Here is a 13,637-nt window from a genome sequence, read left to right as displayed (position 1 = left end):
CAAAGACACATTTTAATAGTTATTGTAGGTAATTGTGCTTTCAGCTCACCAATAAGTAATTAGAGGTGCCATCTTTGATTTGACTATGTGAATCATCGTATGGGACATCAGTACAACACTCTCGTGCAGAGCGATTGTAAGCGGGCATATCCCTTGTAATCACCTCAATTCAGTAGAGGCCATGACTGGTGGCAGAGCCCGCGATAGCGAGCACCTGCGTCCTCACGCTCGATCGCAAAACAAACGGGGCGTAAGTAGGTAAACAAAGCAACGGAAAACCTGACAAGTAACAAGAAATTGACATTCTTGATATAATTCCTCATTAGTCCTTTGCAATATCCTACTTCTCGGTTGATCTTTACTACGGTACAAGAAGCCGGGGACTTGAAAATCAAGCTCCCTGCAAAATGCAGGAAATTCCGTGGCTGTATCCTGATATGGGCACGGTATATGTATAAGCAGATCATGAGCAGAACCTTTGGAAATTGTAGTTGCGTTGAGGTGCTGGGCATATGGCTGTTTTTCCCCCCGAAAAGGGGATAGCCCAGGCCTCTGGCGCATATCGCAGTGTCAGTCGCGATCTGCAGTGTGTTGCTTGCATCCCCTGGGACCAAAATGCTGCGAAGTTTTGTGGACAGTCTTCCGGCACAATGCACAGAACCCTGTTTGGCATGACCCACAGGAGATGTGGTTATTGTTTCCGATCTGCGACCAAAGTAGACACATATCATGAGGCGTTTGTGCTGTGCAATGTGGAAAGAAACAATAAGAAGAAGCACAGCTTCAATCAGTTAAGAATTCATTCACTCGGAGCATGCATGCGGGCTCAAAGCCAACAAGCAATTATTACGGCTTGGAGATCAGCCGCTGATTTACTTTTATTTAGCATTATAAGCTACGCCAACAAACAATTTCTTTGTCGAAGTTATGACATAGTTATGAGTGATCCAAGTTATATATGAAACTGAATTTGGAATAAGCAGTCTAAATACTATATACACACACCTGCGTAGAGGCACCAAACAAAAGAGTAAAACCCCTAATGGCAACATTTTTCTTTTACAAAGAATGAACTGACCACGAATAGTTGTATAAGAAAAAACACTTAGTTTGATTTTTCGATGCAAAAGAGAGGCAACTGACAGTTTCAGAAACAAAAGGTAGGCAAATGCACCATTCTCATTAACTATTATTACGGTTGCTTGTCTCAGATATCTGTATATGAAAGCAAAGGAAAACAAGTTCACGTTACCTTTGGAGTTCCTTTGCCATGTAGGACAAGGGTGACAATATCGTCCTTCAGGCAATGGGGCAGGAGCTGGAGCGTCCTCTACACGCCCCCTCCCTGGATTCATCCGCGCTTCCCATTTACGTATTTCCTCCCGAGAAAAAAGATCACATGCACCCGGTCTGAACGCAACACATGTTTCTTCCTTGTCAAGGCGGATATATGACAATGGGGGCAAAATATATCACTAAAAGAGAACTCACCTGAAATGTTCATATCCAACAATTGCAAAGTTACATTGGTAGCAGAAGTAATGCCCGCAGTTCGAACACGTCATCTTATTGCATCCTGATATCTTATATATAGCGATCTTGCATCGTGGGCACTGTTTTGCATCCCTCATAATTGCCTGGAGGCTGAGTACTTCATCTGTCAAATTCTGGTCGCCGCGTTCCTGCCTAGATTTTAGGCGTTCCTGCACCAAACAAAACAAAGTTAGTTTTCACATAGATCATTTAAAGACATAACAGATAAAAAATGACAGCAGATATGTAATTTTTTTTTATCTCCAGAAAGAATACGTTTTGCGCTCATTTTACCAAAGTTGGTCGAAATGCAAAATCCTCTTCATCATAGTCATCCAGCAAATGTAAATAGAAAAGAGAAAAGTAAATGTGCACCGATGCTATAATATAAAACACTCCTAGCCATATCACTTTTCTAGATTTCTCATTTTCGCTGTTAGCTAGTGGATACTCCCTCCATTCCGGTTTATAGGGCTCAGTTTGGAAATATCTCCAATCAAGGTGGATAGTGAATGGTAGAATACATTTCGTAGTTTGCAAAAGTGCTTAATTAGACACTAGTTTTTCTCAAAAAGTTGTCTTTATCGAAGCAACGATAATTGAGATACCAAGGGTTAACAAATTAAACGGAAAATATCCAAGTTGGACATGGCATGCATCATGAATACCCCCATTGCACTATAATTTTTATTGTATTACAAAAAAAAGACAGTACCCTCAGAACAAAGGCAAACAAAAAAATCATCTGAATGAAAATCTCTAATATGCCATCTATGCAATGGTGTTACAGGTGTAGTATGTAGTTAACTCAAAGAATAAGGATAATGCATGAGGTAATGCACTAGTAGAAAAATGGTCAAACGTGAAGCACATTAGTGCCGGTTTGTATTTGAGCCGGCACTAATGTATACATTAGTGCCGGTTCCAACGGATAGCCGGACCGCTTTCATTAGTACCGGTTCGTGGCGAACCTTTAGCACCGGTTCGTGCCACGAATCGGTACTAATGAGAGTGGTGGCAGGATGTTGTCAGAGTGGGGCCCCTCAAGCACCTTTAGTACCAGTTCGTGCCACGAACCGGTACTAAAGGTCGTCCTATATAAACCCTTCGTCCACCAGCACTCTGTTCTTCCCCCTTTCCCCTCTCCGGCCCTCTCCTCTGTTCTTCCCTTCTTCCTCTCGAGTTCATCACAAAATTTGCCCAAAATTTGTCAAGATTTGAAGGCCCTCATCCATTCAAATGATCACAAAGGTTAGCAACTTTGTCCTTTCATCTCTCATTGCTAGATTAGCTCTTGCATTAGTTTATATAGTGATTAATTTGTGAGTTTAGTAATTTGGGAGGATATATATATATATGTGCTAGTATTTGATTTATATGCAATTTGAGGTCAAAAATAACACTTAGTTTGCATATGTAGGTGTGGTTTACTTAGTGCCTTTTAAATCTTCATTGTAGCCACCGTCGATCGCCGGCACCGTCCCGTCGCCGGCACCACCTTGTGGTGAGCCTCTTGTTCATGAAATTTTATATAAAAATTGATGTTTGTGTGATTTGGATATATAGTTACTCGTATAATTATCTTACCCGTACGTTGTTTGTTATACATATAGTGCCATGGTTTTGATATCCGTCCCCGTCGGCCCTAGTCCTTGTTATGATTCGGATGTGGTATGTATATTCTCTTTTAAAACTAGTTGCATTTCGTGTTTATGACAAATTATGCCCATCAAGTTGACATAGAAATTTTTTCTAGGAGGTATCTGAACCGGAAATTCCAACTGACCCTATTGCTGAGAGGTTAAATTTAGTTGAAAGAGAAAACAAGTACTTGAAAGAAAAATTGAAAAGAATTGAGGGGGAGAAGATGGAATTGGAGTTGCATGTTGCCGATGTCGTCGATGATCACAAGATCAAGATGGAGAAAATGCGCTTGAAGATTAGAAAGATTAGAAAATATGCCATCGATAGTGAGGCTTGGTATCATTATGCTGTTGGATCCATTGTTACCTTAGTTGCGATCTTGATAGTATTTGTTGTTGCATTTAAATGCTTTAGCTAGAGAGTTATTTGTTTGTTGCATTTAAGTGTTGTATGAACTTTATGTATGAACTTGTATTAATTTGGTCTATTCGATGTTGTGTAACGAAGATGAGCCGGCAATGGATGTACGATGACCGATGCTCTCCCCAGTTCGTTGAGGGCGTGCGTACTTTTCTGCTTGCGGCTGAGGCAAACAAGCGGGCGGATGGTTTTATGCCTTGTCCATGTGCTCGCTGTAAGAATGGTCACAATTACTCTACGTCAAAAACCATTCACGTCCACCTGTTTAATACCGGTTTCATGCCCCATTATAATGTTTGGACCAAGCACGGAGAAAGAGGGGTTATGATGAAAGACAATGAAGAAGAAGAGGACGACGACAGCTATCCTGGCCATGGGTTCCCTGAATACGATGATACAACAATGGGGGAAGAAGCTGAGCCGGTAATGCGGGAAGAAGCTGAGCCGGCAATGCGGGAAGAAGCTGAAGAAGAGGCATCAGATGAGCCCGTTGATGATCTAGGTCGGGCCATTGCCGATGCAAAGAGAAACTGCGCAAGTGATTTAGAGAAGAAGAAGTTGCAGCGCATGTTAGAGGATCACAAAAAATTGTTGTACCCGAATTGCGTAGGTGACAACAAAAAGCTGGGCACCACACTGGAATTGCTGCAATGGAAGGCAGAGAATGGTGTATCTGACAAGGGATTTGGAAAGTTGTTGGTAATGATAAAGGATATGCTTCCAAAGAACAACGAATTGCCCGAGAGTACGTACGAAGCAAAGAAGGTTGTCTGCCCTCTAGGGTTAGAGGTGCAGAAGATACATGCATGCCCTAATGATTACATCCTCTACCGCGGTGAGTACGAGGATTTGAACGCTTGCCCGGTATGTGGTGCATTGCGTTATAAGATCTGCCGCGATGACCCTGGTGATGTCGAGGGCCGGCGCCCCAGGAAGAAGATTCCTGCCAAGGTGATGTGGTATGCTCCTATAATACCACGGTTGAAACGTTTGTTCCAAAACAAAGAGCATGCCAAGGCGATGCGATGGCACAGAGAAGACCGTAAGAAAGACGGAAAGTTGAGAGTACCCGCTGACGGGTCACAGTGGAGAAAAATCGAAAGAAAGTACGGGAAGGAGTTTGCAGATGACGCAAGGAGCGTATGGTTTGGTCTAAGCGCAGATGGCATTAATCCTTTTGGGGAGCAGAGCAGCAACCATAGCACCTGGCCTGTGACTCTATGTTTGTATAACCTTCCTCCTTGGTTGTGCATGAAGCGGAAGTTCATTATGATGCCAGTGCTCATCCAAGGCCCTAAGCAACCCGGCAACGACATTGATGTGTACCTAAGGCCATTAGTTGAACTCTTACAACTGTGGAATGGAACAGGTGTACGTGCGTGGGATGAGCACATGGAGGAAGAATTTGACCTAAAGGCGTTGCTGTTCGTGACCATCAATGATTGGCCTGCTCTCAGTAACCTTTCAGGATAGACAAACAAGGGATACCGCGCATGCACGCACTGTTTGGACGGTACTGACAGTATATATTTGGCTAATAAGAATGTGTACCTGGGACATCGTCGATTTCTTCCGAGCAGGCATCCCGTAAGAAAGAAAGGTAAGCATTTCAAAGGTGAGGCGGATCACCGGATGAAGCCTCGCCACCGTACTGGTGCTGATGTACATGATATGGTCAAGGATTTGAAGGTGGTCTTTGGAAAGGGTCCTGGTGGACAACCTGTTCCGAATAACGCTGACGGACGCGCACCCATGTGGAAGAAGAAATCTATATTTTGGGACCTGCCCTATTGAAGACAAAAGATACACCTGAGGCACGGGAGGACCAGCAACGTATGCACGGAAAAGACGGCATACATCAGGGTCATGCAAGCTACGCTCTTACCAAAGAAGAGAAGGAAATCTTCTTTGAATGCCTGCTCAGTATTAAGGTACCGTCTGGCTTCTCGTCGAATATAAAGGGAATAATAAACATGGCAGAGAAAAAGTTCCAGAACCTAAAGTCTCATGACTGCCACGTGATTATGACGCAACTGCTTCCGGTTGCATTGAGGGGGCTTCTACCAGAAAACGTTCGATTAGCCATTGTGAAGCTATGTGCATTTCTCAATGCAATCTCTCAGAAGGTAATTGATCCAGAAATCATACCAAGATTACAGAATGATTTGGTGCAATGTCTTATCAATTTCGAGTTGGTGTTCCCACCATCCTTCTTCAACATCATGACGCACGTCCTAGTTCACCTATGCGAAGAGATTAACGTTTTGGGTCCTGTATTTCTACACAATATGTTCCCCTTTGAGAGGTTCATGGGAGTCTTAAAGAAATATGTTCATAACCGTGCTAGGCCAGAAGGAAGCATCTCCAAGGGCCGTCAAAATGAGGAGGTCATTGAGTTTTGACTTTATTCCTGACCTTAAACCGATTGGTGTTCCTGAATCGCGGCATAAGGGCAGACTGGATGGAAAAGGCACGCTAGGAGGGGAACAAATAATATGTATGGACGGACATTCTCTCACTGAAACACACTACATAGTTCTACAAAATTCCGCCTTGGTGGCTCCGTATATGGATAAACACAAGAATTTGCTACGCTCCAAACACCCGGAGCGGTCTGATGACAGGATTACACGTGAACAAACCAGGAGTTTCGCCAGCTGGTTACAAGCACGTACCATGCATGACACCTCTATTGAAGATGACCTGTACTTGCTGTCCCAGTTACCATCTTCGAATATAATGACTTTCAAAGGGTACGAGATAAATGGTAATATATTTTACACGATCGCCCAAGATAAGAAGAGCACCAACCAAAACAGTGGTGTCCGCTTTGATGCAGAAACCAAGACGGGAAAGGAAACATATTATGGTTATATACAGGACATATGGGAACTTAACTATCGACGTGGTTTGAAGGTCCCTTTGTTTCGATGCAAATGGGTCAATATGACACGAGGCGGGGTAACGGAAGACCCGCAGTACAGAATGACAACAGTGGATCTCAACAATCTTGCGTATGCAGACGAACCATTCGTCCTAGCCAATGATGTGGCACAGGTTTTCTATGTGAAGGACATGTCTACCAAGCCAAGAAAAAGAAAATATAAGGAAGCGAATGCATCGTACAATGAGTCAAAGCGGCACATAGTTCTTTCTGGGAAGAGAAACATCATGGGAGTGGATGACAAGACAGACAAGTCAGAAGATTATGAAAAGTTTGATGAAATTGCTCCATTCACAATGAATATTGACCTGAGCATCTCGTTAAATGATGAAGATTTTCCATGGCTACGACGCAAAGGGACACACGCGAAGAAAAAGTTTCACACCCAAAGATCTGGGATGTGATCGGCTTAACTATCATCACTTTCTTCTGTGTTTCACACCCAGGAGGGAATCTCTGTAATAGTTAGGGTAGCTAGTTATGTGTTTTGGCATTTGAAACGCGAAGAAATTTTATGTGCAAGCAAATTCTTTCATGCATTTATTGATTTTTTCAGCTAAATGACCCTGAAATTGAAAAGCATTTCAAATTAACTCAGAAAAGGATGGAAGTTGGTATGGTATCATAATTTCACCCACATAGCATGTGCAAAAAAGTAGAGAGGGTCACCGCAAAAACTGGATGCACTTCGTGTACAAAATGGACAATCTGTTTCGAAGTATCAGGGTTTCGGACGAAAACTCATCCGTTACAAAGGCATTTCATTTTTAAATAACTTAAGCATTACCAAATTGAATACAATGATAAAACACAATAATATTAAACATAAGAAAAAATAATCACTGGAAAATGTATTTCTAAAGTTAAGTTATTCACAAACTAGTGATTCACACAAATTTCAAATAATTCAAAATTTAAACTATTCAAATTTAAAAACTACCGGCACTAACTGAAAGTTTCTAAAAACTATCAAAAATATTCACAAAGAAACTCTAAATACAGCAAAAAACAACTAAAAATAAATAAAACAAAATAAATAAAGCAGAAAAGAAAAAACTAAATGAAAAAAGCCCACCTACCGGGCCACAGCGGCCTGCATACGACTAGAAACCCAACCTGTTGTTGGGCCAGGATGCAGGCCCGCAAGCCCAATAGGCCCCACAGGGTAGAGTAGCAGAGGTAGGCCCAGAAGGCCTGCTTTAGAGAGGAGCTCGAGACAGCAGCGGCGGCGGGGCTTATAAGCAGGTGTGAGCGCCCTTCGGCTAGCGAGGTGGGACTAAACTTCTGCGCCCCTCGCCTAGCAGCGCACACCCTTTAGTACCGGGTCGTGGCACCAACCGGTACTAAAGGGGGGGGGGCCTTTAGTACCGGTTGGAGCCAGGAACCGGTACTAAAGGGGGGTGCTTCCCGCCGCTTGGCCTGGCCAAAACAGGCCTTTAGTACCGGTTGGTGGCTCCAACCGGTACTAAAGGTGTCCCCTATATAAGAAACACTTCGAAAATTTTCAGTTTCTCATCTCCCACTTCTCTCTGCCGCCGCCCCGTCCCGCGCCGTCGCCGCCCCCGTCGCGCCGTCCCCGTCAACTCCGCGACGCCCCCGTCCTCGTCGTGTCGTCCCCGTCGACTCCGCGGCACCCCCGTCGCCGTCCCGGTCGCCGATCCCCTCGCTTCGCCGTCGCCGTTGCCTTTGGATCGACCTTGCCTCGCCGTCGCCGTCGCCTCGACCTTGCCCGCGCGCGCTGTGAGCCCCTCCCCCGGCCCCTCTCCTCCCTCCAATCGATCGTAGCGCACACCGGCGCCGACGCCGACCGTAGCGCACACACACGCGCGCGCGCACACACACACATACTACACACACACTAGACACGCACACACACACAATTTTTCTATTTTTAGCTTTTAGTTTTTTCTGTTTTTCTGTTTTTCATACAAAGTTTTAGATGAATTAATTAATTAGATTAGATTAATGTCAAATAGTATGTAGAAATGTTAGTTATAATATATATAATGTCAAATGTTATAGAAATGTTAGAAATTTTGGAAATGTTAGTTTTAGCTAGCTAGATGAATTAGATTAATTTCAAATTGTTAGATGATGATCGATGTTTTTTTAGTTTCTTATATTTTTAGTTATAAAATTTAGAATTTGCATATATTAAATCATCACAATTCATCATTTAGAAAATGTTACTTTACTTTTGCGGCATATAGTATTTTGTTGTCGACGATGCCCGGCCCACATCCTCGCCGTCGACACGTCCGCGACGACGTCCTGCTTCAGAGTACCCATGTCTGGGACTGGGCTCCGTCGGGCTGGCACTGGGAGGTGCTACCTTCAGGGGCGCGACGCTTGGTGAGGAACCCGGCCCCGGGTCCCGTCGTCGAACCTCATCTCCTTTGGTGGTATTCGCGTGGGCCACTTTCGGTGCGGAGGGAGCCAGCCCCGCCGGAGGTGGTACGTCGCCGTGTCAGGGAGGAGTACGAGCACGTCCATCGTTACATGGCTGCTATGGACGTCAGGTTCTCCAATACCTGGCAGGTTCTTTGGGGAGATCACCCGAGCTATGATCCAGTGATGGTTCCTTCTCTTTGGGTGTCCACCGCCTAGATTACTCTCTAGTATTCGATCTTTATTAGCTAGCTAGCTAGCTAGTGATGTATTCGATATATAATATTCGAGATGATTTATTCAAGATTATATATATTATTTGAGACGATGTATTCGAGATTATATCTATTATTCGAGACGACGTATTCGAGATTAAATCTATTATTCGAGACGATGTATTCGAGATTATATCTATTATTCGAGACGATGTATTCGAGATTATATCTATTATTCGAGATTATACTAAATTGTTTTATATTTCTTTTGGCATAGTTAAATAAAAGCTATGGCGGACAATACCGACAGAGAGAGAGAACAGACCATGTTCGATATCATACGCGGGCCAGATGATGATCAGAATGAAGAAGATTTTGACGGCTCCGAATTTCTAAACAACACCGGAGAGGGTGATATGATATTCGATCGCGACGACCGAGAAGATGAAGTCATGAACTACGACGAAGAACATGTTGATCCTGAAACAACAAACACCGGCGAGGTATATATATTTATATAAGCAGGAATCTGGTGATCATCGCATGTTTTAAATGAGTTGAAGATATATTAACGAATCGATCTTTCTTCTTTCAGCCATCCGGATCGAGCAAATCTTCAGGCAAAAGGACGAAACGAGGCCCGAACAAAAAGTTGAAGGTGGGCGTAAAGTACAATATCGAGGCATTCAAACCTAATGGCGAACCATTAGCGCCTAAGAAGATTGCGGACAAGTTCGTTCGTCAGTGCGGAGTTCTTGTGAAGGACCAACTCCCGATCTCCCTTCAAGAATGGCGAAAGCCAGCAAATCCACGTCCAGATGTTACTTTTGTCGACGAGAATCAAAAAAATCTGCTTTGGGATACTCTCATGGAACATTTCACCCTACCAGATAATTTCACAGAAGCAGATGTGCGGAAAGTCAAGGACGCTGCTTTTAGGAAGATGGCGGTTGCATTCAAGAACCACAAGAGAATGACGTGGGAGAAGTACGTCAAGGGAGGAAGGAAGACTCCAGTATTCGAGGGGATACTAGAGAATCAAAGTGCTCATTGGGATGATTTCGTGAAATTCAAGGATTCAGAATTAGCTAAGGAATGGTCGAGAATAAACAGGAAGAATGCCGAAAAAAGGATAAGTTCATAAGCCGGGGCCAGGTGGCTACGCGGTGGCAATGCCTAAGTGGGATAAGTCTGAGAAAGAGATGGAGGATGCAGGTGTCACTCCGGTTACTAAGAGCTGGCCCCCAGGTGCAGGACTTGGTTCTATGCGCATGGGGGGGAGTTGGACCCGAAGACAGGCAATGTTTTGACGAAGGCATGTCTGAACGGAGCCGACGATGCGCTACTTGTTGCAATAGAAGAGGCTCGATCGGGGGTGTTCCAGCCCAACAGAGAGAACGACGAGCTTACGCGTGCCTTGGGAAATCCTGAACACCCGGGAAGAACACGAGGCAAGGGCGCTCTTCCGTGGTATGAGGGGTTTTCGGACTGGAACGCCGACTACAGAACCCGTGCGAGAAAGAAGATTGCGGAGGAGAAGAAGAGGAAGATGGAGGAGGAGCAGAGGAAGCGGGACTATGAACGCCTTCAAGGCCTAGAAGCAAGTCAAGCGGAATTGGCAGCTAAATTTCAGCGGCAGCAGGAGCAGATCGACTCACTTAGCCAGCAAAGGGGGTCTCAGCATCTGCAGCAGCTAGCGGATGATCCAGCATTGGATACCACCGCCCCATCCATGCCGAGAAGCAGCGTGGGTTCCACCCCGGGCGACGCAGTAGTGCTGGATAGATACCCCGTGGATGACATCACGAAGAACACTAACTGCGAGCTACGCTTCAAAATGAAGAACATATCCATGAAGGTGGCGGACGTCGTTGCTTTTTCAAATTCCCCCGAGGCAACCTTCCATTGCAACCCGATTCCAGCGGGCTATGCTCGTGTCTTGGTTGATGAGGTGGTGGACCCATATTCGGAGCTACAGCTTGACATTCCTGGAGGTGACGACGAGCACACGTTGGGAGAGGCCATACATCGTGTCATCCTATGGAGAAAGGATTGCATCATCTTTCGAAGGCCACCGACACCGCGTCACCCGACTCCTCGTCGAAGTCCGCCACCGAGTCAGCAGACTCCTGCTCCTCCAAGTCCACCAACGCGTGAGGCCACTCCTCCTCCTCCTCCAAGTCCGGCAAAGTGTCAGGCCACTCCTCCTCCAAGTCCGACACAGCGTCAGACGTCCACTCCTCCTCCAAGTCCGGCACAACCTCAGGCCACTGCAAGTCTGGCACAGTTTCAGGCCACTCCTCCTCGTCCAACTCAGCCCCGTCAGCCGTCTCCGCTGCCTCAGCAGTCGCAGAAGAGACACCCCACAGCTATGGTGCGTAGCGGTATGAGTCGAGGTCATAGTACAGGAAGTACAGGCGGAGGCAAGCGATATAAATATGGTCCAAACCTTACTACTCCTCTTCCTGTGAGGGCTTACGACAGGACCGAGGAGCAAACCAATGCCATAGTGCAGGCAGAAGTCGACGCCCATTTTGGACCGAAACCGCCACCGCCGCCAAGGGAGAAAGTGCCCGTGGAAGTAGTTGACCACTTCATTCGTATGGCTCAACCACCAGCTCCTAAGCCTGTTGACTCAGACTATGAGCGCCAATCAGGAAGTTACATCGACGACGTCTACAGAAGGAGGCGAGCTCGAGCTCGAGCAAACAACAAGCAGCTGTCAAAAAATGCAGGAAAACCGTTGCCCAGCTGGGAAAACAGGCGGCGCAATTGACCCCCCCGCTTGTTGTGCCGCCAACAACATGTGACAGTACACGCGCCCAATATTATTGTGGCCAAAAAATTTACGTTCCCGAGGTGGGCGATGTGGTAATAACCCAGGAGCATATAATGCAGGCTGAAGAACTCAAGATCACTGTTGGACAACTCCTCGAGATTGAGGACATGCCTGGGATTACAGAGGAGGAAATAAAACGGAAATATGTCCGGGGCCAACCTTTGGTCGAGCCAGAAGATGTCAACAAGCTCCCAACGAGAATGTATGAATTGCATCAATGGTACATGGACATTACCAAGAGATCCAATCAAGAGTCCCTCATGGTGAATGTCAAGAAGGATGATTACTACCATGAGAAAGCTGTGGCCGTTGAGTATCCTGAACTGTTTCAGTTATACAATCAAGACGCACTCGACAAATCTATCGTCAGTTGCTATTGTCTGTAAGTGATTTTTTTCTGTAATTTAAGTCTCAAGCTAGCTGTAGTGATCCTTTTGATCAATCATTACCTGTAATTATCCTCACTATATTCTTTTCTGTGGTATTATGCAGGATGAAGATGTATGAAATGAGAAAAGGTGGACGCTATGGCATTGGGTTCATTGACCCAAACACCGTTAATGAATACACATGGAAAATGAACAAGCATCAAGAAAAAGAGGTAGAGGACAGCATGCTAGAGTTCTTGAAGTGCCTCAAATACAATGAAGATATACTACTTCCTTACAACTTCCAGTGAGTCACACTTTCTTGTACTACAAATTCTCTGTTTTTGCCTACTAGCTAGCTATATGTTTTTGCTTACATATGCCCGCTTAATTAAGACATGCAAACGTGTGTGCATGCAGATTTCACTGGATCTTGTGTATCATTAAAGTTGACGCCGGAACAGTTGAAATACTGGACTCGCTACTCAAAGCAAATAATGACTATAACATCTTGTTTGGGATAGTCAACAGGTAATTTCAATCATTATTAACTATATATCTCGGCCTATTAATTCGTCATTAATTTCATGATATGAACTATTTAATAACCCCTTTATTCATTTTCTTTGTCGGCGGGCAGGGCTTGGGCAAGGTTCATCAGCGTCACGGAAGGCGAATGGAAACCAAAGCTGAAATGGTTTCGATCCAAGGTAAGTAATTAAGTAGTACTAGCTAGCTAGCTAGCTGCCATCTCTTTAATTATCATGTTTGATTAATTATTATCTAATCAAATTAAATTCCATTCTCGTAATAAAGGCCCTGAAGCAGGCGCAGGGGACTGATCTGTGTGCATTCTGCGTTTGCGAGAACATTCGCATGATGGCGTCCGAAAGGAGCAGATCTCAAAGACAGTAATGGGTACGCTTGTCAGAACACTATTCATAATTTTTACACCATTATCGATATCTAGTCACACAACTAATACACATGCATATTGATCTCCTTCTTAACAGTTCAAAGAGGTGCGGGACAAGCTCCTACCAACGGAGCGCGTAGAAGCACTTCAAGAGGAAATAGCGGGATTTTTGCTCGACCAGGTCATAAATCCGAAGGGAGAATACTATTACCCGCTACCGCCCCATGAACCACTTCCAATTGTCATCGTGCTCCAAAGGCACCAATTAGGCTAATGCCACTGGCTCCGAAGGCAACATGCATATGTAGGAGAAATTGTATATAGCTATACATGTGTGTATGTGTAAATTAATATGGTGGTTTGTGAGACA

At 44.8% G+C, this 13,637-nt stretch overlaps 1 pseudogene; it reads right to left on the bottom strand.

Moving 5' to 3' along the window:
* Window positions 1-324: 324 nt before the first annotated feature.
* Window positions 325-13,637, bottom strand: part of LOC119350777 — a 15,774-nt pseudogene continuing 2,461 nt past the window's right edge.

Source organism: Triticum dicoccoides, chromosome 1A (assembly GCF_002162155.2).
Source record: "Triticum dicoccoides isolate Atlit2015 ecotype Zavitan chromosome 1A, WEW_v2.0, whole genome shotgun sequence".
Classification (NCBI taxonomy): Eukaryota; Viridiplantae; Streptophyta; class Magnoliopsida; order Poales; family Poaceae; genus Triticum; species Triticum dicoccoides.
The sequence above is the reverse complement of the archived record's forward strand: the minus strand, read 5'-3'. Positions and strand labels throughout refer to the sequence as shown.